The 26,011-nt window shown below is 41.8% G+C and overlaps 1 protein-coding gene across 5 annotated transcripts in view; it reads right to left on the bottom strand.

Moving 5' to 3' along the window:
* Positions 1–26,011, bottom strand: part of bru3 (CUGBP Elav-like family member bruno 3) — a 545,388-nt gene that overhangs the window by 496,997 nt on the left and 22,380 nt on the right. For 2 of the 5 annotated variants that reach the window (XM_029317918.2, XM_085484319.1), the window contains exon 2: positions 2,129–2,211. The gene's annotated coding sequence lies outside the window, so the exon portion shown is untranslated. Of the gene's footprint in view, positions 1–2,128; positions 2,212–26,011 lie in introns of those variants that run through there. The other 3 variants (XM_029317917.2, XM_029317916.2, XM_085484317.1) reach the window with 2 other exon arrangements.

Raw genomic sequence — 26,011 nt, 5'->3', positions numbered from 1 at the left:
GATGCTAGCTCTACGCGTTTCTCAAAGTCAAAACCACACAAACCTTGAACGAGAACATCTGTTTAAATATTTTTCTATCTTATCAGGTAAATGCGATAGAGGAATAAATGTACGTTGATGGTCCGAAAAGAGTCAAAGGCAACTGTTTACATATACGCTACGCAGCTAAATATCGTAAAATCCAAAAGAATGTCTTTTAAGTATAATAATTCGCAAGTTTTTAATTTTATTTCGTCAATATATAATATATAATTAAAAATCTCTTTCTCCGATGCATTGTCATTTTAATCAGCAGACATGTTACTTATCGCGATGCTGTTGAAATTCTAAATTTCGATTAGAGTTTTAAGTTAGCACAGTAGAACAAGAACGATACATATTTTTCTGTCGTCGAATTGTGAACTAAACCGCGCAATTTCGGACGAAGCGGTTTTACCGCGACGCATTTATCACGGGGAATCGGACGTGCAGATTTTTTTCAGATATATCTCGCAAGCGGCCAACACGCGGAAACCGCGTGCACACGAAAAAAAAAAATAAAAAAAAGAATGTATGCGCGCGTATGTGCGTCTGCCTCTTCATAAAGTCATAACTCAGCCCGGTATCCCCGGCAACGCATCCCTCGGCATAACATTTAAAACGATTTCCGCTGGCAGCCGTGCCAAGATCGTAGCAGCGTTGTTTCGAGGATAGATTAACGAAACATAACGCCAGTACTCGCTACGGACTTCTAAGGGGTAACACGGATAATGGGAAGGGGCGTGTTGGCACCGCTCTGGCAGTTAAGCAGCATTCAGTGCCGGCGATGCCGCAGCTCGGGGCCACAATCGATGAAAAATTTCGGGAGTTTCGCCCGTTATCTTTCCGAAAAAGATTTTCAACGCGCGAAGAGACCTAGAAAAGTTACGTATACGTATATCGCGAAGGATATTTTTAAGATAAACTACGAAATCCGTATGTTCCCGGTAAAGAGAATAGCGTGTGTTAATATACGGGGCCGCGGAGTATCACGTATTATGGACGCGATAAATGTCCGGCGAAAATCTCTCGGACGTTCGTATAGAAGATATCATAATTCTCTAACATTGTGCGAGACGGTAAGCTGTGCCGAGTTAGCGACTCGGACGGCAGGGAATAATGGGGGAGTACGTCCAACGTTATTTACGACATTACTCGTCATAAATATGGAGGAACCACCACCATCTTTCTCCCCGTGTCGTTCGATTACAGTGAAATACAGAATTCCTCTCGCTCTTCTCTTCCTCGTAACCTTGAAGCGACTTTCGCTAGTCGCGCATTTCATTGAAAAAAGAACCGCCAAATTTGATGTCACTGAAGAAATAAGGGAAGTAAGAATGGTCCCTATATCCGGCCCTGGCATTTTCACAGGACTTTTCGGACAGAAAGTCCGATGATACATCGCGTCAGTGCCATCTCCTCGCCGCGGATTCGCGCTCCTTCCCTTTATATATCTCTTTCCCTCCTAAAGGGGGCTTTCGGCGTTAAGAGATTAACTCGTCACTCGTCGGGCCATTTTAATATCCCGGATCGCGGACGTGGCAAATCGCCGAAATTAGTCGGAGAAACGACGGCATACGGCATCCGACGACAATAAGTATCCGTTACTGTCGCTATTCGTGTCGTTTTTTTTGCACGCGAATTACTTCTCGATTAAAAATTATAGCGTCTGTCGCCCGAGTCGATGGTCGTTCCATGAGGTATCGCAGAAAAATCGAGACTGAATAAATCGATGCTTTGAAATCTCGCCCGCAAACTTGGAGCTCTTCCAGCGGTATCTCATATCGCAAAACGAACGCAACATCGATCTTGACAGCTAATTCCCGCGTATTAAGGTATTCGATGACGCCAAACGATTTTCGATTACAATATCGACATTCGAAATATCGTGCATATAACCCGACGAAACCTCGCGATTGAGAAAAATATATCGTCCCTTCACAGAGTTCAGTGTTAGAAACCAGTATGATGGATTCCTACGAGGGAGCGCTTATTAAGGGAGACTAAGATAAGATTTCTTGGGAGTGAGGTGAGCGCGACACGAAACGAGGTGGCATTAGAGGAGCACAATTGGCTGAAAAGTAAGTAGGTAAACGTTGTAAACACTCACCCCTGGCAAAGTCCGCTTCTCATGCAGAGCGTCCTGGGCGCTGATTGCGCTGTCACGGCTGTAGTAGGTGAGGAACGCGCAGCCTGTAACGAAGAAAAACAGAACCCTCTTATCTCGGGAAGATTAACTACGGTTCGCCGCTACGACGATATATAGCATGGTATATATGTGTGTATATATCATACAGCTCTGTGCTCTTACCTACTCCTTTATCATAAAGGCATCGAGAGTCGCGACGCGACGCAAGGCACGCGAATTTCGGAGAGCGAGGTATATACACACACATATATATATATATATATATATATATATATATATATCGCATAAGAGAGGGATATTAACCGGGCGTACTTGCGGGCGGTCGGCTTATCGGCGGTCGCGGCCCTCGGTAAAACGAAAAGCTTTTTGCACAGTACAGGAAGTTGAGAGATCCGTCGAAATAAAAGTTTTACGCGCCGCTCTTCCGCATCAACTAGCGCAGAGCGCGCCGACTCTCGTAAGGTCGATCATGGATACGCGATCTCTCGCCGTACTCGCACCGCGAGTATTACGTGACGCAAGTCGATACGTTACCGTAATTAGGTAGACCGCGATGCAAAGTTCTCGCTGCGTAATTGCCGACACACACACACACACACACACATGCATATGTACATAACACACGTTCGTGAAACTTTTGCGCCGCGCGATCTTTATGACGCGCGACGAGGACCGGAGCAAGACCGGTTATTTCACTCGGGAGTGCTTCGCGCCGGAAATACTTACGAATCTTACGCAGTTACGAATCGACTGGATTCTTTGAAGCCGCGTGCGCGTGTCGTTTGCGCGAAAATAAACGTGACGTTTCGGAACCGCGCGCGGTTCCGCGACACACACACATAAACCTCGTTCTCGTTCCGTCTCACCGATTCTAGGCCCCGCGAGTCAACCGTTGACCGAGATTCCGGCCATAGAGATTTTTTTGCGTCAACAACAAAGAAAAATAATTTCCCTCCACGAGGAAATTCATCAGAGCCCCGCGACGCGGTTGTACGATTCTCCCGCACGATACACCGTCCCCGGTAAAACACGTCGCTTAATCGCGCCCAACGAAACACTCGTTATAGCGAGTCCACTATACGCTATCATCTTCGTCAGATAGTAATATCGATGTAGCAACGGAAACAACCCACCCACACCCTCGAACGTCGCGCTCACGCAAGCCTCGCGCAACGTTAGAATCAGCCCCGTTATCTCGCGCTCTGATATAAATAGCCCTGTATTAGTCGCGCACTTCAAAAGTTCATATGCTGCTTATCCGCAACCGTAAAATTGTGTACAAGCTTATAATTTATACAAAGGGCTTCTTATCACGTCAATTACAACTTTGGCGAAGGTCGCATATTGCTGCAAACTAATATTTGCGACTTTATCAAATATGTAGTTTGCGCTTTAAAATGTAGAAAGAGGGAAGGAGAAAGAGAGAGTGAATGTATATTAAAGATAATTGATATCCATAATAAATGAAGTCATAATAAAAACTTCATATATCGCGGAAGGCATAAAGTAAAAATGTCGAGAAATAAATATCTGTCCTCGTAGAATCAATTATGTATGAGACTACATTTGGTTTAAGAAATGGCGCCGATATCGCGGTAGGTTAAAACGATGGTAATTAACCCGAGAATTGGACGGTGCCTGAACCAGACCATTATCGGCTATCGCACTGTCGAGCAAACCCCTTGGGACCGCCTTCCTATCGGTCTGAGGATTTATTCAAAGGGCCTCTCGGTCCTATCTGATCATCATTTGACTATCTCAACACACCGAGATGGATGTAAGCAAGCACGCGCGGCGCAAGAACCGCGGACAGACCTGGGAGAGCCAGGATTGTGCAGGTATTTATGACACGACTCTATCAGCGTAACTCTGTCACTTACAGAATTCATTAAACTTGCATAATCACTCGCGGAAAATTCACTCGCATTTTCGTAATCGCGGCTTTAATTTATCCCACCCAAATGCATTTACACGCAAATTTCTTACTTTTTCATAATTATTTCTCTCTTATTACAGTTATGCGACAGCATATTTTTAATATGCTAATATCTCGCAACTGCAATTAGATGTAGCATTTAATGCGACATTGTGCGGGCTCTTTTTTATACTTAATTCTTATTAATAATTTAATTACTCTAAAATACTAAAAGTCCAGTAATTAGTTATGTAAGCCGTATAATAATCAACCTTTACTTAACGAATATCTCGCGTCCGCAAATTTTAAATTTCAGTTATACTGTTTTACGAAAAGGATATCCCTGGAACATTTTAATCTCGTACGAGGATTTCGATAACGTAGTTTCATGACGATGGCGAGAAATGCAGCGGCATGCGGCGGGCGATTTCACTCCGCGAAGAGTCACGTCGTGCAGACGAGAAAACGAAGAGGTAAGAGAGACGCGCACTTGTAATTTTTCATGCGGCACGTCGCACGCGCGTCCAGAGATCGTTCGATTATCTCCGGCACCGCAGTACGTCTCATTCGCACGTAGAGCGTTCTCCAACCTATATCCCGCGGATAAGTCCGCGTAAAAAGCTCTATCGCCAAAGAGAGAGAGAGAGAGAGAGAGAGAGAGAGAAACTAAGGCTGAGAATGGAACGCTCCGGCCGTCGTTCTACGTGAAAGTTCGCGAGAGATTGTAACCCCTGCGGCTGGTCACGCTGAGGATATACTCTGCTCTCGATGTACAGATACGGGGAATCGTGGCCGCTCGTTGTATAACCGGCCAGCTGTATTTCGAAAATGCCCGAAAATATTTATAAACATATAGCGAGCGAGCTTATCTTAATTGCATTGGGACGCGGCTCTACTACTGTTTCCCCGCAGCCGGCGGGAATAGAAAACTTCGCCGCGGCGGCAAATCGCAAGCCCCGCGGGCCACCACGGGGATGAATTAGCTCCCAGCGATGCGCGACAAGAACGGGGACAATCGTTTTCTCGCCCGAGTCTCTTCTGTCGGTTTTTTTCGGTTAAATTCAATCTACGAGCGGCGCGATATATGGTTGACCCGAGAAGAAATAAGACGCTTCGCGAGTAGGAAACGCAGTAAACAGTAATGAATAAGTTTGACATATAGGGAAAAGATAGAGAGAGTTTGATTTCGGATTCTACTATTTTACTCTATTACCAAACTCGCTTTTGAGGTGCCTAAATTCGAATTGGAACAGCCCGGATACTGCGAATGCAAAGAACAGCTTTCAGATAATCGAGCTTTTATGTATATAACTACATCTTTTCGTAGTTTTTGGAATATTTACTTTTATATATCTGTCACAGACTCTTTGTAAGTTGAACTTTTTTACAAAAAACCTAGGCCTTTATAAAACGCCGACTTACAAAGATTTGGCGCTTCATAAAAGAGCCAAGCCTTTTCGTAGAAAGACTGATTTTCACAGAAAGCCTGCAATATATCTACGTATTTATTGGGATATTGATTTTTGTGTGTATATATATATATATATGTACGGAAAAAAGGTCCAAGGTTCTCTACATTTTTTTCGTATTTCTCTGTTTCGGTTTTGATCAAAATGAATATAAATATTATGCCATCATCATAATCTCATTTTTCACAAAACTAATATTTATTTCCCTCCCTTTGTAACTTTATGTGACATAGCATAGTTAACATAGTTGGTAACGTAGTTAGTGTAGCATAGTTAAAACTTGTATATCTCTCATACATGACCCATAAAAACTTGTAGGAAAATACGTGGACGAATATAGTAGAGATATATCGTGTACGATCCTCGCTGTCTCTTTCTATTGCGTTCAATTCGCCTGATGCGTTGCAACGATGCGACCATATCGAATAAATGGTTTGATTCGAGTATCCGTTGTATTCATAGCCTCCGGAACTTTGAATATTATGTTCGCGTTTCAATATCATGACGAGAGATAAAGCGCATTAAAGTTTGCGGAAATAGCATTAATTAATAATTCGTGTTTACTGGTGCAAATTTCCAGCAGCGACATGATCCAGGGCGTCTCTGTGAGACCATAAAAATAAAAATAGAAGATACTCACGTATATATTTCACGGTTGACACGTATACCATGAAGTATACATGATCGTTCTTGATGGGATGCAAGAGAGATTTTTTTTAATTGCGCTCATGAGCAACAACTTTAATACATCCCAACCAAATTCAGAAAATTTTATAATAGCAATTATGCATAAAAATCGCTTTATAAATCATCATAGTTTATGGTTGCAACGAACAAGAGAGCAAATTTAAAAGTATCATATTTCGTTGCCCTCCTTATCGCATCGCTCTGCTACTTTGAAATTTATATTGTCACGGCGCAAACTTATTCGAGACAGGAGCAATCAGTAAACTTTCTCGCATAAACTTGACATCGTTAGAATACAAAATATAAAAAGCGTAAAAACAAGGAAATATATGAAGAGATAAAGGAAATATATGTTGAAAAATATTGCAAAAAACGTGAAAGTTGAAAAACGGCATTGGTATCGTAAAAATATTGTTGCCTAAAATAAGTTCCGTCTTTACATAGAGCAATTAACGCGATTATGCCGCGACACCTCCACATCTCGTTCTCGATACAGTAGTTATGCCGCGTCTGGCGGGTCTCGTATCTGCAATTACGATAAGGCTTACGATTAGCCTGACAGCGAAGCGTCGAGTGGCATTGCCTCGTGCAAATTGCAGTTGAAGCAACTATACGTTCGCCGCATCGGTGATGTAGGAACAATTCGCTGATTCGAGATAATGAAACAGCTTGTCATCGGGTATGCGCATAGTCACTTGCGTGCAACGATGAAGTTTCGTCGTGTACAACTTTATGCATACAAATGTACGGGAGGCGTGCGAATGTACGACAATACAGATAAGCTAATCGGCAAATCGGTAAAGAGAGATTTGTTCCCTATATCGCTGTATTTTTACAAAACGTAAAACAAAAATATGACAATGAGTAAATCGCATTGAGCGTTCGGTGCATCTCGTATATTGTCCCCATTGATGCTTAATTTTCATAAATATTGTTAAAAATAATTATATTAAATAAATCAATCAAGATTAATCTATCTTCGATCGCGAGCTTTGGTCCTCGTTGATGTGCAAGATCAATTGATGAAATGATTATTGTTCCACGTTTCCCTCGTGCTGTTACATTAGTGCAAGTTGCCCGCGATGCACTAAATGCAAAATAGTACAGTCTCCAATGACCGAACAGTAAGTACCGATAAGCACGTATGATATGCAAATTAAGTCGAATTAATTATTATTGAAGTTAAATCGATATAAATATAGAGCGCGATAAAACGTAAAAAATATTGTTTAATATAAAATTGTGAGATAACGTGATAAAACTAAATACGATATAAATATATCGCATAATATCGCATTACCTTTTTACATTTAATTTACGCTACATAAATATTAGAGTTAAAATTTCATGTAACGGTACAAAATTTCTGTTAGTAATATTAATTATTGCAACGCAATTATTATTAATATTTGCATAACATGTATATAAATCAGATGTGCATACATATAGATGCACATATAATAGTGAAACAATTTTTCAATATATGTGAGGAGAAAAATTTAATTTATCACATACGAAAAGATCAACGATAGGAATTTGAAGTGATGTAGACAAACTTTTATTCTCGTGTTGAGAAACGCGTACACGACAAAGGTAGCCATGCAAATCCAATGTTATGGACTATTTTATGCTGATTCGAATGAGAGCAAATGCTGTCGTCAGACAAACGTAGAGAACGCAAGTAGATAATCAAGTAATTCTTTCTTCGCAAGTGGACCGTAAGGCGAAAAGGCTGGCAAAACTACGATAGGTATAAGACCGTGCAGAGGAGGCTGTCTAACTCGAGAGATTTTGCCTATAAACCTACCGACGTGTATCGCGAAAGAAAAAGAGAAAGAGAGAGAGAGAGAGAGAGAGAGAGAGAGAGAGAGAGAGAGAGAGAGAAAGATACAAACGAGAGTTGATGGCATCGTCCGACGTCGACGAGGGCCAGGCGAGGTGGTTAAAGGAGGTTCAAGAGTAGAAGAGCGTTTTATTTGCGAGGCAATGCGACGGCTAATACACCAGTCACTGGACAACGTCCAAGTCATAAAATGGATTTTATAACGCCGATCGATACAACGAGATTTCTCTCTCTCTCTCTCTCTCTCTCTCTCTCTCTCTCTCTCTCTTCCGTTCTCCGACAGACGCCTATTTTCATCTCTCGCTCTTTCCTTCTATCGAACGCGCCGCAGTACCTATGTATCGGTCCATACCTTTCGAGGATAGTTGGATTCTGCGAATTCACTCGTTCATTCGAGTAAACTTCGAGAAGAATACAATCGATCTATCTCTCACGCGCTTCTTTTGAAACAACGTCAAACTTATTCTTGATATCGATCACTGGAACTTTACATTTACTTATTTGTCATTCAGATAATAGAAAATATGTAATATAGAGTTTAATCATAATTAACAACATTTATGAGAACAATCTACGGCAAGAAATTTCGGGAAGACATTTCAAGAGTTTGGAATTATTTTAAAGTAAATTGTGTTGTAAGCTTAAAATCTTGCACTATATATACACAGCAAAAAGTTAAATTTGATGGTGTCTAGAGAACGAATCCTTTTAACCCTCGGAATCATCTCGACACTGCTTGTCGAAAATTGGAAAGTAAAAGCTCCCAAGTGACACAGAGGACAAGAACAAAAGTTTCCCGACCGCAGAGTCGAAGAAAGAGCGCGCGTCGCGCCAAACAAATTGCTCTTAACCAGATACCAGTCCGGGGGAATGACGATTTTACGGTTCTCCTAATGAATTGAAACGAAACAAGTCGGCAGACTCACCCACCGACCGCACTCGCACATCAGCCGTCCGTTATAGTATACGGAAGTCGTCATCGCGACGGCCGAGCGGCTTGTCGGAGAGACTACACGGAGGTGGAATTTGCATCTTGGGCGAAAATTGAAATGCGCCGGTACAATGGACAGGGAAGAGTGTCCTGCGAAATGACTTTTATAATAGGAACGCAGGTATAATATAGCCGCGGCGGAACGAGGAGCGTTTCCAACTGATGGTACATACTCTCTTCCCACACACTCATGCATACACATCTAAGTACGCACCCAAATACATTGCCTCTAAGATGTGTGTGTATGTGTGTCGCAGCTCTGAACACCAATACATTCTTAAAAGAGTTCCGCTTCTAAGTGTGAGTACTTACGTTCGCGATATCCCGCCGTGGTAATGGTTGTCCATGACAACGGAATTTTCTCCATTGGATTCCTCGCGACACATACACAACCGCCGCCGCGCACACAGACAATGAAACATACATACACACACACACCTGTTCGGCGCGAAGTAGAAAGGTGGTGTACGGATACCAGCGTTCATGTATTTCAGCCGCACGTCGACGGCATCCCCTCGGTGTGTTGCGCAGAGGAAATTGAAATATGCAAATAACCGCAGCTAGGTGGCGCCGGCTCAACGAAGGCTGATGCCTCGTCCACGGAGTATCGGCATTTATCGTCGACACACCGGACACCCTGCGTCGAAAACGGGCTTTTTGAATATCGATAAAAGCAAGTTGCTCCCCGCTGCATGTACAATCCTACGTTCGCCGCATCCGTTAAGCCGACAAGGGCGAACGGTCGGTGTTGCTAATGCAAGAAGGCGATCACCCGTTTAATTCGCGGGAGGACCTACTCGGTACTCTACATCGTATCGTTGCTCGAAATGGGGAACGTACGTCGTGAATGCATATATTACGAGACCACACGCTCAGACTTCCGCGTCACTGAACGCGAATGAATATTCATCCGTTCCTATTTCGTCTTTGCCGGTTCGCCTTCCCGGCGATTTGCAACCGCGCTATTATCAGACGTCGAGTTAATTCTATTCTCTCCTCGTGCACTTTGCAAAAGTTAGCCTCGTAATGTCGGAACGGTTTGAAGTTCTCTCGCAAAGACGAGGGAGAAGGTAGAGAGAGAAAGAAGATTCCACGCAACCACGAAGTCTCGGTCCATAAAGCCGACGAGTGCGCATAAGTGAAGTGGTCGCACGAAACGGAACTAGGAATCCACTCTATGGTATTTTGCGTCATCGACCTTCACGACAATTGCTTGCAATGCTGAATAAACGTGTAGCAAAGAAACTGCATTGTGCGTTAAACAAATTTTTGTACTAAAGAAATTAAATTGAAATTTTTATCCCAAAATATCGGACAGATACAAATACATATACAGGTATTAATCTCACATAATTATAAACAAAATTATATAAAAATATAAATATTTTTCTGATTAGATTTATCATACTTTTATTCCACTTTACTTTTTAGCAAAACCATGTATCTACCTAACTTTACCATAACTATTGATATGGTTTTCTCTGTCAGACCTATATACAGTATCATGTGACCTGTAAAATTGTTCTCGTCGGCAAACCTCTGTTCCGATCAAAGGCGGAACTCGATCAAAGATTGTCGGCCTTTGAGAAACGCTTTTGACCCATACCGAACAGAAATAGACCTGGTCAGTTCAGTCAATCAATAACCAAATTGACAATTCCGCTGAATCATGTTAAAGGAATTATTAAGAGTGCTACGAGTGATAACATCATTTTGTAGATCGTCTTCTTTCTCTAATCGTATTCATCAATAGAAATAGATTATAATAGAAACGAATCGAATAATGTGAAACATGATGTAAAATATGACCACGCGATTAATAGACGGTTATTACTATCCTCTATGAATTGAAATCTCGATTCAGTACTTGGCGGTACTTTGTACGGCAGTTCCATCTAATTGACCCTATTGCAATTATTAATAGACCACGCTAGTCTTCGCCTTCTGCAGCATTTCTACTCGCTTCTTTGCCCCGTTTTCTTCATTATAAATACGTTTCACAGAGGGAGACATTAACGTAAAATGCTCCATTGAAGGCAATTTTTATTCAAAACGCGATTCTCAGACGGCACTGTGACGCTTACTTTAAATCTGGGTTTTGAAAGTCACGAGTAGAAGAAACGTCAAAAATATATAATCCACCAAAGTTATTAAGTCTCCGTAAGGGCTATCTTACCGAAGCATTTTCATCGCAAGTAAGATCTCGCTCTCCCTCCTACTTTTATCTTACCCTCTCTTCCCTCCATTTCTGCCACTTTCCGCTCTCTCGTATCTCCTCCATTTTCCTTCCTCTTCACCTTTCCGCCCTTTTCTCTACCCTCCAACCTTCCCCCCGTTCCTTCCCCACTGCTTCTTCTTACAACGACCAAATTAAATACTGCGCCCGGAAAATCTCCGAGAAAGCTTCTCAGAGATATTCAGAAGCGTCTTGGATGCACGTCCAATTTCTACTGCTTTGCTGGGTATATCCTCCTATAGATGAAGAAGGGTAGAATAAACAGGAAGAGAAACGAGATGAAAAAGACGAGGAGAAAAAGTTTTCGATATCACAGAATGATTCACGAATGAAAAAGTATTTTTTGTCGACAGAAAAGAAATTTTCAAACCGTTACAGCCCTACGCGCGCCGAGTCAAGACTCTTCAATTAAGCTCTTTCAAATTGCGTTTATTAATTTTAATGACATCGGGTCGTGTGACGCGACATTCCGCTATATAGAACGGTAAGCACATAGTCTTAACCCAGGTATTTCGCCTATATATCTACGGCCCTCTGCTACCTACCTACCCTACCCTACGCGTTACCTATGTGCAGACATAAATATGTACTTAGCTGGGATTAAATTATTTGCAGGAAGATGAAACGGGTCCGACCCGCATAGCTTCATTTCCCCAGACATCTTGGGTTGCGCCTACCGCGTGTCGATGGAAATGTGCCTTACAGGCAACTCGTCGGTCTTTCCAAAAGAGCGTTGACGTCAGATTCAAATGTTAGACTAATTTTAGAACCGAAATAAAATATTTTATTTTCTGCAGTTCTCGACAGGATAATAATTGTACGAACAATACCAAACGCCAATGTTGCGAAAAATAATCTTGGTTTTCTTTTCTTTTTTTTTTGTGTGAAAATTGCGTTTCTGTTTGAAAAATGTGTAATGTCAAATAGTGTGACAAGTAGAATAAAAAAATTTATAATATATAATATATCATATATGTGTGAATATTTAATATATTAATATTACAATCTATTTGTAACACAACAATATAAAAGAACAAATAAAGTACAACAATCAATAACTCCACTTCGCGCTGAATGACTAAATGAATTGTTTTGATCATTGAGTCTCATTGGGCTTTTATAGTTGCATGAGTACACTACACGTTTGCACAGTGTAAAATAGCATGTGGAAGGTCGAATAAACGGTCGCGGATATAATAGAGTCACCCGTGATATATTCGTCGCTGTAGAACTCCGGCTTAATATTTCATTGGCGGCCGCTAGAACGCAAGTGTGACTTATGCCAGTTTAATGACTAGCGCGGGCATTTAATTCGGGCATTTAATAATTCACGATGGCCAGAACGAGCCCGTGCGTCGCATATCCTAATGCCCGCGTGGTATGGTATAACGTTCGAAAAGCCCGAATGTTAGCTTCCGGTGGGACCATGACAATGCGTTTGTATTACACCGGTTCCTACTCAGGTCGCACCGGCCCTCTTTCTCCGCTCTCCCGGCAAGGATTAATTCATTCTCGGCATATAGCCCGCGCGGTGAACTACTAGGTAGGCTATCCTTCCCCCCACGAGATATCTCATTTCCAGAAGGATGCGTACGAATTTGGCACACGTTTCTCCGATTTGCATCTATATGAATAGGCGCGGATTACGGGATTGGAATAAATTTGGCCGACTAAGTGAGCTCGGCAATTTATACGGACACACATAGGCAACGAACGAGCGTATCTTTTATATAGACATGTGTATGTGTATATATATTATATATATATAAAATATGTATATATATATACATACATATATATATGGTATATATATACACGAGTGGGAGAAATCCGCTATACGCACGCAGCCGAAGCGTGCCATAAAACTTTATTACGTTGCAATTTGTCTGACCGCAAAGATAGATAGAAAATAAATCATGTTTGCAGCGTGTCGAAAGTATCTAAACGGCTAAAATCGTAAGAATTTAACCGTAGTGCGCAACCTTCAGCTTCGGTTAAAAATAGACAAAGATGTGATATATGTACTATATCTAATATACATTTCACATGTATATTCTATGTGATTTACTTAGATCATAATATAATCCAAACAAAAGGTACAACGACCGCACGATCGAGCGACTCGCAAATTCGTTCGTCATTTTTTGGTAATCTCGATTGTTTATGACCGTCGTCGTCTCGGACCTTGACGATACCGGTCTACAATGCCGCCGTCGGCTGAACGAGAACGTTATTACGATCCGTCATTTTGTCCGCTCGCCGCTCGTAACAAGCATCTTTTACGGCACCACGTAAAATGCGAAGAACGATGGCGCGGCGCCATAGACGTTGATTGTCGGGGGACTTTCCTCCCTTGCGGCTCTCTTTCTCTCTCCCTCTTTCACTACATCCCTTTCTTCGCGTCCATCCGTCCGCTTCTCTCTTCCCGCAGTCTACCATCCTGAGGAAAGGAATGACGGTATATTCCCTAACGGAGGAAAACCGCCGTCGTGCTGAACGGACGTCTGAGCACGGTGGCAGGAAGACGTTGTTAGGGCTATTGCTCTCTGTCCGAATGAAGGACCGCTCATATTTACAAGCGACGATAGCAAATGGTCGAAACGGCGAAAGGATGGGAAAGGAGAAAGAGAGGGAAAGGATGGCGGTGAAAAGCATCAAGGGAACGAACCCGTCAAATCGGCCTGTGGGACCCAGCAACGATTCGCTTCTTTCTATCCGCTCCCCAATCTGCGCCATTTTTATTCTCACCCGCCGCTTGCGAGAGAGAGGGTTGCATCCTCGGAATTCGCTCGGGTGTTCTCGTCGAACGTTTTTCGCTCGTCACGCGATTTGTAGCGGCGGTGATTTTCGACGCAGATAAGGTAGAGATAGGTTCGGCGCACTTGGTGGAACAAATGGTCAAATACTTCTAACAGGATTTATCGAGGCGCATCTCGCTCACTGTCGATACATAAATATATATGCATGTAATATCAAAAGCGTTAAATTCTTTTTGAAGAATTTAGAATCGAAATTTCCTTTTTTTTTTACCACAAATTCAATCAAATATTGTCTGTTCATTTCAATTTCAACATATCTCTTAAGTTAAATTTAAAGGTAGAACTGGAGATACTCGGGTCACTTAGTGGAAATTTTATAAACTAAATTTATCTCTCTCCATTATATTTTATTAATTTTCTAATAAATTAAATTATGATATAAATTGATTAGAATTGGAATAAAAACTTTTATCAATTTATATCATTATGCGCAAATGATGGAATCTTTGGTGGATTGAAAGAACAATTTCGAAAAATATCGACACGTTAAAGTTCATAGAAACACAAATGGTTGAACCGTGCCGTTAGTACAAAAATCGAATACTCTTGGAAAAGTGTGGCTTGAATAAAACATTACTTCGCAACGTAAAAAAAAAACTGTTTCAAAAGTCTGACAAAAATATTAAATCAAAGATATCATAATAAAAGAAACAAGTTCATATATAGATATTCAAGAGATGAAAGAACAAATGCAAAAGAGGATCTATTAATGTTTAATTATTTAGTCTCTTATAATAAATTGTGTCTTCGTATTCAAATATTTATTTCACAATTAATTATTAGTTTGTATATAATTCCTGAATCCTGACGGATACTTCCAAAGAAAAGAAATACAACATTCCCTTAAGAGCAATATTCTGATTTACCATACAATAAAGCCACGTGTTCGTAAAAAACTGTGAAAAACGCGCGCCAATCAAATGTCGACACATACATAACATAAATATTATGCAAATGCTCGTTTGCGACGATATTGCAAAATTCTTCAGTTCCGACACATGCAAAATTATATAGACCAATACAAAAGCAGCTCTTTCAATTTGTTCTATTCTTTGAATGTACATATAACAGAAAAGAACCTCTCGTAAATTCATTAGCAGTCAATTCGTAAAAAATGTAACGGGCGGACAGTTTCACATAGCTGCTAAATAATACTTCCACTCACACTGCGCACGCGGCGTTTTCTCTTTCCTCTTTGGCCCGATCTCCGCTCCGTGTCCCTCTATCCTGCGCCCGTGTTCGCATGGATATTTTTATGAATCCATCGATGTATGAACACATGCAATCGTTCGCGTTTATTGTTTTTGTCGGACCCGGCCCCGACGTCGACCGAATTTGCATATTTTGTACCGGGCCGATTGTCCAGGTCTATTGTGTCCAACCGACTGCCGAATTGCTCCACATCGAGCATAAGCTCGGACTTTTGCATGACAATAAAAGCTACAATAGTATCGAGCATGTTCGACTCGTATCGCTGACGAAAACCTGCATAAAGAGAGAACCGTGACGAGAGAATGACGAACACTTCAAATCCAGTTAAGTGGCAAATACACTTTCGAGATTTTATTTTAATAAACTGATAATGCCTATTATATCGCAAAAGTTATTCAATTATCCAGCATATGTAGCTTTTGAGCAATATAGCTTATTTATAAATAGATATTCTAACTGCTCTCTCCAAACATAGAGACACGATCATTAATATAAAAAATTGATATAGTGTCTACGCGCTAATTTGAAAATCAATATTTCAAACTTATTAATTATTTAATATATAAGACAATAAAATTTTTTTACACGAATATTATCACGGCACGTAACTCTTCTGTTATTTGTTCATATTGTTGTACGCAAATCAATCGCAAAATGATTACGAATGTTTCAATTAAAATAAGTCATCCTGCCACTTTTATCAGCTTTACGAGCGCTGTCCAGGGTTCACGTGAATTATCTGTCGCGCTTCGCTTTCACCGTTACGATGATGTATAGGCAGCCGCATAAAAAATGTGAACGAGAGCCACGTCGGGGAGGCGATATCGTGAAAAACGAGACTTTCGGGATTGCAGCGTGTACGGACGGACAAATAGTTCGATGGATCAAGTTTTAATGACCGGAACAGCCGAGCGCCGACGCCGCTATCGAGCCATTGACAAACCACTGCGGGGTTCTGCTGCTAAAATGAATCGCGCCGTTATTTGCGAACGCATAACATTAAACCGCCGACGCAGACGAGAGCCAGCAACGCCGTTATCGCGATAACAATAAGTTTGCCGATACGATTGTGTCCTTTGAAACTCTGATATTTGGGGCGCGGTGGATATTGATTGCGATTCGAAACAAAAAAAAGCCTTACGTGATTGACGGAGATTTGACAATGCACGCTACTAATAGTTTGGAACATTTAAAAGGACATATCTGTCATTACAAATCTCATACACAAACCATTCACGTCGTAAATTAAAAGATTTTTTCACGATTTGCAACAGATCGAAAGCAATTTTTTTAAATATGAAGACATAAAATTTAAAAAGTAAAGAGTTTTTTCCGTCTCTATGTATCGAGAAATTTTACGTAAATGAAAACAGTCAGAAGACATCTGCTGCTCCTACGAATCTTGTACTAGAGTTGAGCCAGAGGATGCACGTAGATGTCTGTTATACTTTGAGCTTCAGAGAGAATCGTTTAATGATCATTTAAGGGTAATTTCAACCCGCCCGCAAGTAACTCGAGAGTTCAAGAGAGAGTTAATCCTTTAGGAAAGCGCAGAACATTGCAAGCGTGTCTTATAGTTGCTCGTTCAACGAAATGCTTTAGCGCTTTAAGTATACCAGTTTGGTGATAATTAATCATTTTTATATATATATATATATATATGTTCACATATATATATGTTCACATATATATACATATGCGCCTGTCGATGAAAAACTAATACGCGAACCAATACACGAGCGATCGATAATCTGTGATAAAAATACACTGGAGCCTTCAACAGTGCCATTTCGGGCGATAAATCTCGCGATTCTAGCGCAAGGACCAGATAGAGACACGTGTCCGTTAATGGCTGGCACAGTCACCGGGTGGCGATCATTGCCAAGCCAACCTACGGCCTCTATCCTCCGCGGCTACGTGCACGGCTTTCCCAAAGCTCGACTTCTATTCTGGCATCTGTCCGCAAGGTACCTCCACTTAGATAGATGTGTATACGTATACGTTCGTAGGCGGCAGTATCGAATGTACGTATTACGTATAACTGTTGTGTATTCTCCGAGCCTCTTTTTCGTAAACACGTGTGTATGTGTGTATGTGTGTGTGCGTGTGTGCGTGGGTGTGAGGATATAAACCGCCTGGATTCTCTTTTTGCGGCGGCGCGAGAGCTCAACAAGGTAAGCGGACACGTTTCCCGGAATCGTCCAGGCTTTAGCTTACCATGGAATCAGATTCGACTTAAAGTGCAATTTCGATAATTCACGGCTGAAATACCGTCGCGGAATCTCAAGTCATGCGTCCGACTTCGCACGTCGATAATGCAACCCTCTGATAAATATGATACTTTGGCAATTCTCCCTCCGTAAGGAGAGATCGGTTATCGTATATGATTAAAGTCACGATGAGAAAGGAATTCATAATAGCGGAGTGGTGAATACAAAAATAGGGTCACTTTGGAGAAATGTATACGCATTGGGGGAATTCGATAAGGTCAAATGTATCATACTGTAGTTTATCCAAGTAGGTCGCTAGTAAAATGGTCCTCCTAGTAATTTCGAAAGACAGTAAAATTTTCAGGACTAGTACATATGTCTCTCTTCCTTTTTTGATTACTCGGCATTAAACATAAAATATATATGATCGAACAAATAAACTATGATGCGAACAAGATCGCGAATTACGAATGCTGACAAAAAATGCCATTTGCGGCATTGTTTGAAAAATAGAGTCACTTAAATCCGCCTGATCGCGCAAACGAGGTATATATCCCTCTCATCGCTCTCAGCAAAACTTTTCTCCCGAAAAGGGGCAAAAAAAGGTATAAGCGCCTCGGACGAGGCGATATCCCCCTTCGAGTTTGGTTTCTCCCTGGGTCGCAATCCCGCTCGCGGCAGATTCATTGGCTCCGTTTCAATTCCGGGCAGCGGATCAAACGTCGACGTGCGGTCGTCGGTCGATTTGGCTCGCCAAGCAGGCAGAAATAAGGCGAGGCGAGGCAGTGATGGGTGCTTTGTGTGCCGTCGAAAGCGAAGGCGAAGGCGACGACGACGACGACGACGCCCCGATGTCGACGCCGCCCAGCGTCGCCCCGCGTCGCATCGCGTCGTCGTTTGCAGGAGCAATCGTCACCGTCGCGCAACGTCTAGCTGGCGACGACAACAAAGGAGCAAGGGTCCAGGCCGCGCCGTCGTCAACGACGCGACTTGGCAAGTCGTCAAGAAGCTTGTAACCCTAACTGTGCCATTGTGCGACGAGGCGCCCGCTGGAAACTCCTCTTCCTGCCGGGTCTGCTGCTGTTTCGAGCCTTCTTTGTTTCCCCGGAGAGTAAACGCCGGAGGCGTGCTACCGTAGCACGGTAGCGGTTGTCGTCAACCACCGTTTTCGCCCACGCGAATGGACTTCCTTGTACCATGACGCGAACCCGAAACCGCCACAACGACGACGACGACAGGGATGAGCGACGTTGAGCTATCCCTCGCTATAGCGCGGAAGAAGCAGAGATGACGAGGGAAGGAATCCGAGTAGCGCAATATTTTCGCTCGTCGACTTAATGCGCTTAATTACTTTTAGGGTTCCATTCTGTCAATTATGCCATGTCCGACCCGTCAGGGTCGTAAACATGTTTGTACCGCGCAATCTGTTCTCGGATTGTACAGGAGAGAAATATAAGCGTTTTTTCATCGAACGATCATACGTACACGCGACACGCGAATCTCGACCGCGCAATCGGTGCATATAACAAGATTTGTAGTCCCGACGACAAGTTAATCGTCGTTGCGAGACGAGGTTTTCCCTCTGACCGGCGTGTTTGTCGAAAAATGAAAGAGCGGTGACCTGCGTTCTACCTGGGCCGAAATGTAGAAAAACGTATAGAATGAGATACGATGGACGATTTCACTGTGCCAACTGGTCTGTGCACACCGGGGGCGCACGCGAAGTGTACACATTTAGAACAACAAGTCTTTTTGAGCAGATGGTGCGCATCGGCACTCCCATAAACAAGCCGACGCCTTGGTCTATAGTCACCCAGTCTCGCTCCTTCGTATTTTCTTGCTTTGCTCCTCTCTTTCTCTCATACACACATGCACACCCTGCTTGGTTTGTCCTTTCTCTTTCTCTCCTTCGCCGCTTTTCCGTCCGCGACGCCGTTTCTCTTTCCTCTTCTTCCGCCCGTTGTTCTACCACGTCCAAGGAAAGCCAATAAACCATCGAATTCCTCCGGTATATTGCGGGACTCCGGGCTGCCGCTTGGAACCAGCAACAAGTCCCGCGCTCTTATATTCCGCGAGTCGTCCCTCCGCCTGAGCAAACGTTCGTACTTTCGCAAATTACCGGCTCGTGGTTACGTGCACGCTCACCCGCTGCGAAAGTGGGACGCAGGAAAAATCGAAGAAAAAAGAAAGTGAAGCGAGACATATATAAATATATAGATGTGATATATATAGATATCGCTCGTCGCGTTTTGCGAAAAGTTTGTTGCGCGAGAAGTCGACGATATTATAGATACACAATCAGCAGAACATTCCCGCTAATGCCAAACTTTCTGGCGATATTAAAGTATAACGTTTGACTGTATGTAATTATATTTTGCCTGTTTTATTTCATCGATATTTTATCTCTTTTACACTCTTAAAATTGAAAATTTGATACAGTTATTTTTCTCTTTGATATAACGATAAAAAGTATTACTAAGAAAAAATTATTAATAAAATATATTAATTAAAATATAAATTGTTTCTATTCGCGAATAGAATAATCTGCGATCAGAAAAAAATATTATTTGATATAATACACAATATAATCACATTTTCTATGAGACTCTCCTCACTGTTTAAAATAAATCGGGAACAGTTATCAATGATAATGCGCTGGATGCCTCGCCGTAAATCGAAAACAACAACACCCTCCGACAATACCAAGATAGAAGGGTGTTCATAGAAGGGGTGTTCGCGCGAGCCCGGTTATAAAACTTATATAATATCTGGCTGTCCAATCTCCTTCTTTCTCTCCTCCATCTTCCGCCGGTTATAAGTGGCGAGGCATTACGTGAGTGGAGGACCGTTTAACAGTGCCAGCGAACCGTGTTCTATCGCGTGGAGGTCTATTGAATTTTTGCCCATCAGAACCTTCCCGAAGCCTCGGTATGCTCCTAAATTAAATACGTCTAATGACTGTATCTCGTTAGTGCATCGCGCGTGCTCTATCTTTTGGTCGACAACGGCGTTAGACTTCCCGCCTTGTTGGTAGAACTTAGGGTGACGGACTTTCTTCCTTCTTTCCATAATGATAATTCATTTCCATAATAATAAATGTCCTCTGACGTAGCTGCACGAGCAATGATAATTTTTTTCCGATATCGCGCGATTAGGACATCGAATATGTATGTGTGCATCTCGCAGTTTCGTAAATCATATCGTGAAAAAATAGGAAAATGAGGAAACAATTTAAAAAAAAAATCAAAAGTTTATCTGTGTAAATATCTAGTATGAAATATAAACAATAACTGAATATCAGATGCAATTTGGTAGCTTCAATATCCACTACTATTTTTTCTAGACTGTTGCGTAGTAATCAAAACGCGGAAATATCAAACGTACGTACATTGTTATGTCATACAAACTATTCGCATAGCGAAATTGATAGATATTATCAAAACGGATGCAATGTACAACAGATCCTATTACGGAGATACATACGTGATTAGTTCAGATACATGATTAGTTTAGAATTGAATTGGTCATTGATTGATTTCCTTGTCAAGCTATCTGCCACCAGCCTCCAAAAATAAAAAACAAATAGCATATAATTATCATTTATGAGTTTTTATAAGTTTTTATATGTATTTATGAGTTTTTATAAGTATCATTTATGAGTTTTCATATCCCGCAAATTTAAATTTTTTAACTCGTTGCACGTTACATTGAAAAGAAATTTTATATTTTTTGTGAGAAAAGCGCTAAGACGATGTCGACTCATTATTGAGTTACAGTATTTATTTAATAATCGAAGAGTGAGAAGCCCGGCTCGACAGGGATGTCGGTTTCAAACATCAATAATCAACGTAATCAACCATATTATTCTCAAATAATAATACGCACAAAAAATAAAAAAAATATTTTATCTAATATAATCGTTGCTTACATTAATTAACTCTAACTAATTTTATACTCTAAAAAAACTGTTTAATTTATAAAATAGGTTGATTAAACAGCATGTATTTAATTATATATATGACAATAAGTCACGGGGGGAGAGATGCTTGATTAAAATTTTTCGTACAAACCAACACCTCACGTTTTGTTCGTTCACGATGATCCTTAACTTGTCTGATAAATTTCCGTCTTTCAATCGCGACACGAGAAAGCGGAAGAGAAAAGTGGATGAGAAGGAGTAAAAGAGTAACAAAAGATAGTCGCGAAGTTGAGAGCAAACTCACGATCGAGTAAGGCGACGAAAAATTAGGGGCGAGGCGTTTTAATACAGACTCTATAATACAGATACGCGACATTCGTGCTCTCGTTTTAATTAGGTGTGCATGTGTGCATGAACGAGGCAAATGGTAAGGAGACTCCAGAGATTCGCACGACACGTCTCTTCCGCGTTTTCTCTCCTTCTGAGATCCTCTCTGCTCTATGCAGACACGTCGCGATTATTTAGCGAAAGAGCGTGAATATTTTGCGCCTCCGACCAATAGAATTTAAACGCTTTTCAGGCGTCGTCGTGGCACCGTTTAAGAACACCATTTAACTCCGTATACGAGTGTCGTCGCGCCGCGGCTATACCTTGTTAACCGCGATTCGACGAATGATTCACATGCATGCGAACCTTTGAGGTGTCTGACGCGACCGTCTGCATGAGTCGTAAACGTTTCCTGCAGTTCCGCGGCTCGCAAAACACCGCGCCCGATGTGCGCGACAAGTATAAAAAATACACTATTTTTAAGCAAGTTTCTTTTTTTTTCAGATTATCATGTCCATTTATTTCAGAATTTAGAAGCGTGAGATTAATGCTCCAAAAAATAACAAAAGAGAGTAATTAATTTATGATTGTATCGCAGCCAACTGTATGAACACTTCCTCTATGAATTAGGATCATTAAGATGTATCCATGCAATGATTTTTTTATTTCTACGTTTCTTTTGTGAACAAATTAATAATAAATTTATTATTGACTATTCAAGCAAATTTACACATATTTTGGAAGAAATTAAATGAAAGATTCTGCTTTTAGATAATCTATATAATTTGTGATATAATACTATTTATAATTTTATGTGTCATATATAATATAGAATACATTTAAAGATTTAAAATATACACATATAAATATATATAAATATGTACATATGTGTATAAATGTATGTCAAATATATATTAAAATATTTAATATTAGCATATAACATTATAAATAGAATTCTCTGTAGCAAATTATAGATCTTTTAAAATAAACTTAATAAATAACTATACATTATTGGCATAAACATACAAATATATATTAGATTATATATATTATTCTTTGATTTGAAAACACTTCACAAGGAGAAGGCAGAGTCTGATAATTAATGTAAGTACTTAACTTCTTGCGGCTTCTCGAATGTAAATTAATCATGGCTTATAGCGCTATATGTGACAATCTGCTATCTGACTTCCGGTCGAGTAGACATTTAACCACGGTCTGTCTGTTACGGGACTAATGTAACGTCACCAAATGCGGTATAACGATATAACTCAGTGCCTTCCCATTGGTCGAAACGTGGAAAATCGATAGCTAAATGAAACTGAGAATCCACAATTAGAAAGCAGTTATCTATCTCGCGAAACAGCAACTGCGTCGGACTCCAGACTTTAAAAGTTCTTTAGCTATATTGATACACCACAGGAAATGGCGGTAACGATTATGACTCTCATTGGCTCCACGCTGACATAATAGTAGATTCGCATGCTATCTCTTGTATTCCGGTGAAAATAGCTTGATATATCAAGAAAGACAACAATAGCCGGGGTGAGTTTGACTTTAGTTAAGAATTATTACCCTCCCCCCATCGCGTTACCGGTAATTTAAAGAAAAAGAGAGGAAGAGAGATATATTAGCTTGTGCCGTACTGCTTTCTGCGTTTCTGCCTCCGAGATGCGTTTCGCGTATATGCTAGATATGCGAAGGTGAAGAAAGCGAACGGGAGTGAAAAAAGAAATAAATCCTCGATTCGGTAATTCCGAGGGTTTCGCGGCATAAATCTAAGTTCTGCGGCTGAGGGTCGACCGACATAGTCCGCAAGATTCAGGGACTTTTGCCAGAGCAAGTTTAATCCCCCAGTAGTTCTCCCCTGGTTGAGTTACGCAGAGCACCTCCACGGAAGCCTGCAACTCCACCATGGAACCTGATAACGGTCGAAATCGATTCTAGACACTTTAAACGTCGCATTAAAATATGTAAATTGCAATAGCTCAATCAATTTCGCATCTACGCGAAATGTTACGAGAGATACATTCTTTTTCCAAAAGGTATCGAAAATCTTTATCTGTTGATACCGTCGAAAATATAATACGCATCGATGGGAGGAACAAAAATCACGATTAATACTTAATTCAATGGCGTCGCATAAACTTTCTCAATTTGCTTCGGTTTTCCGCTGTCGCTCCGGATGCGTAGAAAATTGGAGTAGACAAGAGTTTCTTTGTGGCCTGAAGAACTTGGTTCTTGCTGCTTCTACAGGCGGTATAATGCTCTTAGCGGTACGGGAAGATATGTTATTAATATCCATAAGAGGCGAAACACAGCGCGGGTGCTAGTGACGAAGAAGCGAGAGGCAGAAGCGAGCGGCAGCCAAGCGGGAGCCAAGAGTTACGTGTAGGTAAGTGTTAATCTTGGTGGGTTAACGCAAGTGGCGCCCGCTGCCAAGTCTGCGGATTATCGCACATCTTGTAATTGCCAACCAATCCCACGGGTGGAACCGGTTGGGAGTGGCTAGAACTGTTTGGCATCAAGCCTGATTGTGCTACCACGCTCTCTCCTATGTAGCGTTTGCCATTCGGCGCGGGCTGCCGACGTTATTTCCTCGGTGGGAAACCCACCCTCTATACCATTCCATCCTCAGATCGTCTAAATCCTATTCGACATTTCGACCTAGCCTTCCTTCGTTTGTCAACAACGATAGACTACCGGTTTACCGGTCTCCGCGGAAATCACAAATGTCCAATACCAAGCCGTTACATCCGATCGATATATTATCACTCGTACATTTTCCACGATGCTGACTTTCTTCCATTTGGCAGCAGCTTAATATCGGTTGCTTTAGTATTTCGGAGAAAAATCGGTAAAATGACACGCTTTAATATTTCGCGTGTCGTATTTCGATAAACCAACATGTCAAATATAGTCGAAAATTTTAAAAATAGTTTTGAAAAAAAATGAGCAACGAGAGATACATACAATTTCTCCGTACGCGCGATAAGTATTGGATACGGGAGCAAATTAATCAGAGCAACGTGCATTCAACGAGTTCGCACAACGAGAGAAATGCTATGGGCCATATGGCGAATATACTGGCGCGCGAGGCAGAAAACATCTAAATTAAACAATAAATAAACGGAGACACTAGAGGATTTACATGGATCGTAAAGCATGCACTCCCCGTTTTATAGGTTCAAATGCGTCTCTCTAGTGCGTCGACTCTTCCACTGCTATGACCGTAATAGCGAAATCATAGTTTACACATATACGTGCGAAACACGCGCGCGCGCGAAAAATAACTCAAGATGTTGAAGTAACTGCAAAGTAACCAGCGAACGCTCTTGACCAGTTCCCTTTTTCGCGTCTTCCCTTCGCTTCTCGTCCAAGTTATAATTACTCTCCGAAATTGGCGACGTCGGCTGCGCGCCGACGAAACTTCCTTGGGCTGTCGTCGCGATCTCCGTCCTACTTGGTGAAATAACGCGTCCGCGGAAATTGCTTGAACGCAGAGCCGGGGAAACGGGGCCCGGGATCGTTTCAATTAGCGTGCGAATGCGAAGCGGCGGCAATTCCGACTGCGCGTCTCGCCGGGCGGAAGATAATCATCTGGAACTCATCGTAAATCCGTTATCCGGCGGTAAGCCGGATAGTGTTATCGCGCGGACGTGAATGCATGGATCATCGTTCGATTATCCGGAATGTGGCGGATTTGAAGGGAATCGAATGCAAAGTCCGACGAAGAACATTGACGGACTATATAGTAGGGTAGTAGTCGTGTCGGCGGGCAACCGGTTCGAATATAACGCGTTCGCTGTACCAAAAAGCGCTGCCAGTGTGGGTGATGTCACGTGTATTTTATAGTTTCGCCCGACCGAGGGCGGCGAGGTGTTGACGGACGGGACGTGGTACAACGACCCAACGTAACTCTCATCTCGCTCCGTCCGTCTCCTCCCTCCCCTCCCGCTTTTCCCTGACTCACCCTTCATCTCTTTTTCACTCGTTCCCTCTTTCCTCACCCCCTTATTCATTCACTCGATCCGTCCTACTCTCTCGGCCTATCTTTCTCTCTCGTATATTCCCTCGTCCCTGGCTCTATCTGTCTTGTGTACATCCCCTACGTTCGCCTACCAACTGCCAGAACCACCCCTCGAACGAAACCCAAACAGTGTTGCCAAACGTCTGTGCGACGCATAGCCTGGCCATTTGCATTTCGTTTGTGTCGCGA

Source organism: Nylanderia fulva, unplaced genomic scaffold (genome assembly GCF_048542155.1).
Source record: "Nylanderia fulva isolate GAGA-0341 unplaced genomic scaffold, ASM4854215v1 Scaffold3, whole genome shotgun sequence".
Lineage (NCBI taxonomy): Eukaryota > Metazoa > Arthropoda > Insecta > Hymenoptera > Formicidae > Nylanderia > Nylanderia fulva.
The sequence above is the reverse complement of the archived record's forward strand: the minus strand, read 5'-3'. Positions and strand labels throughout refer to the sequence as shown.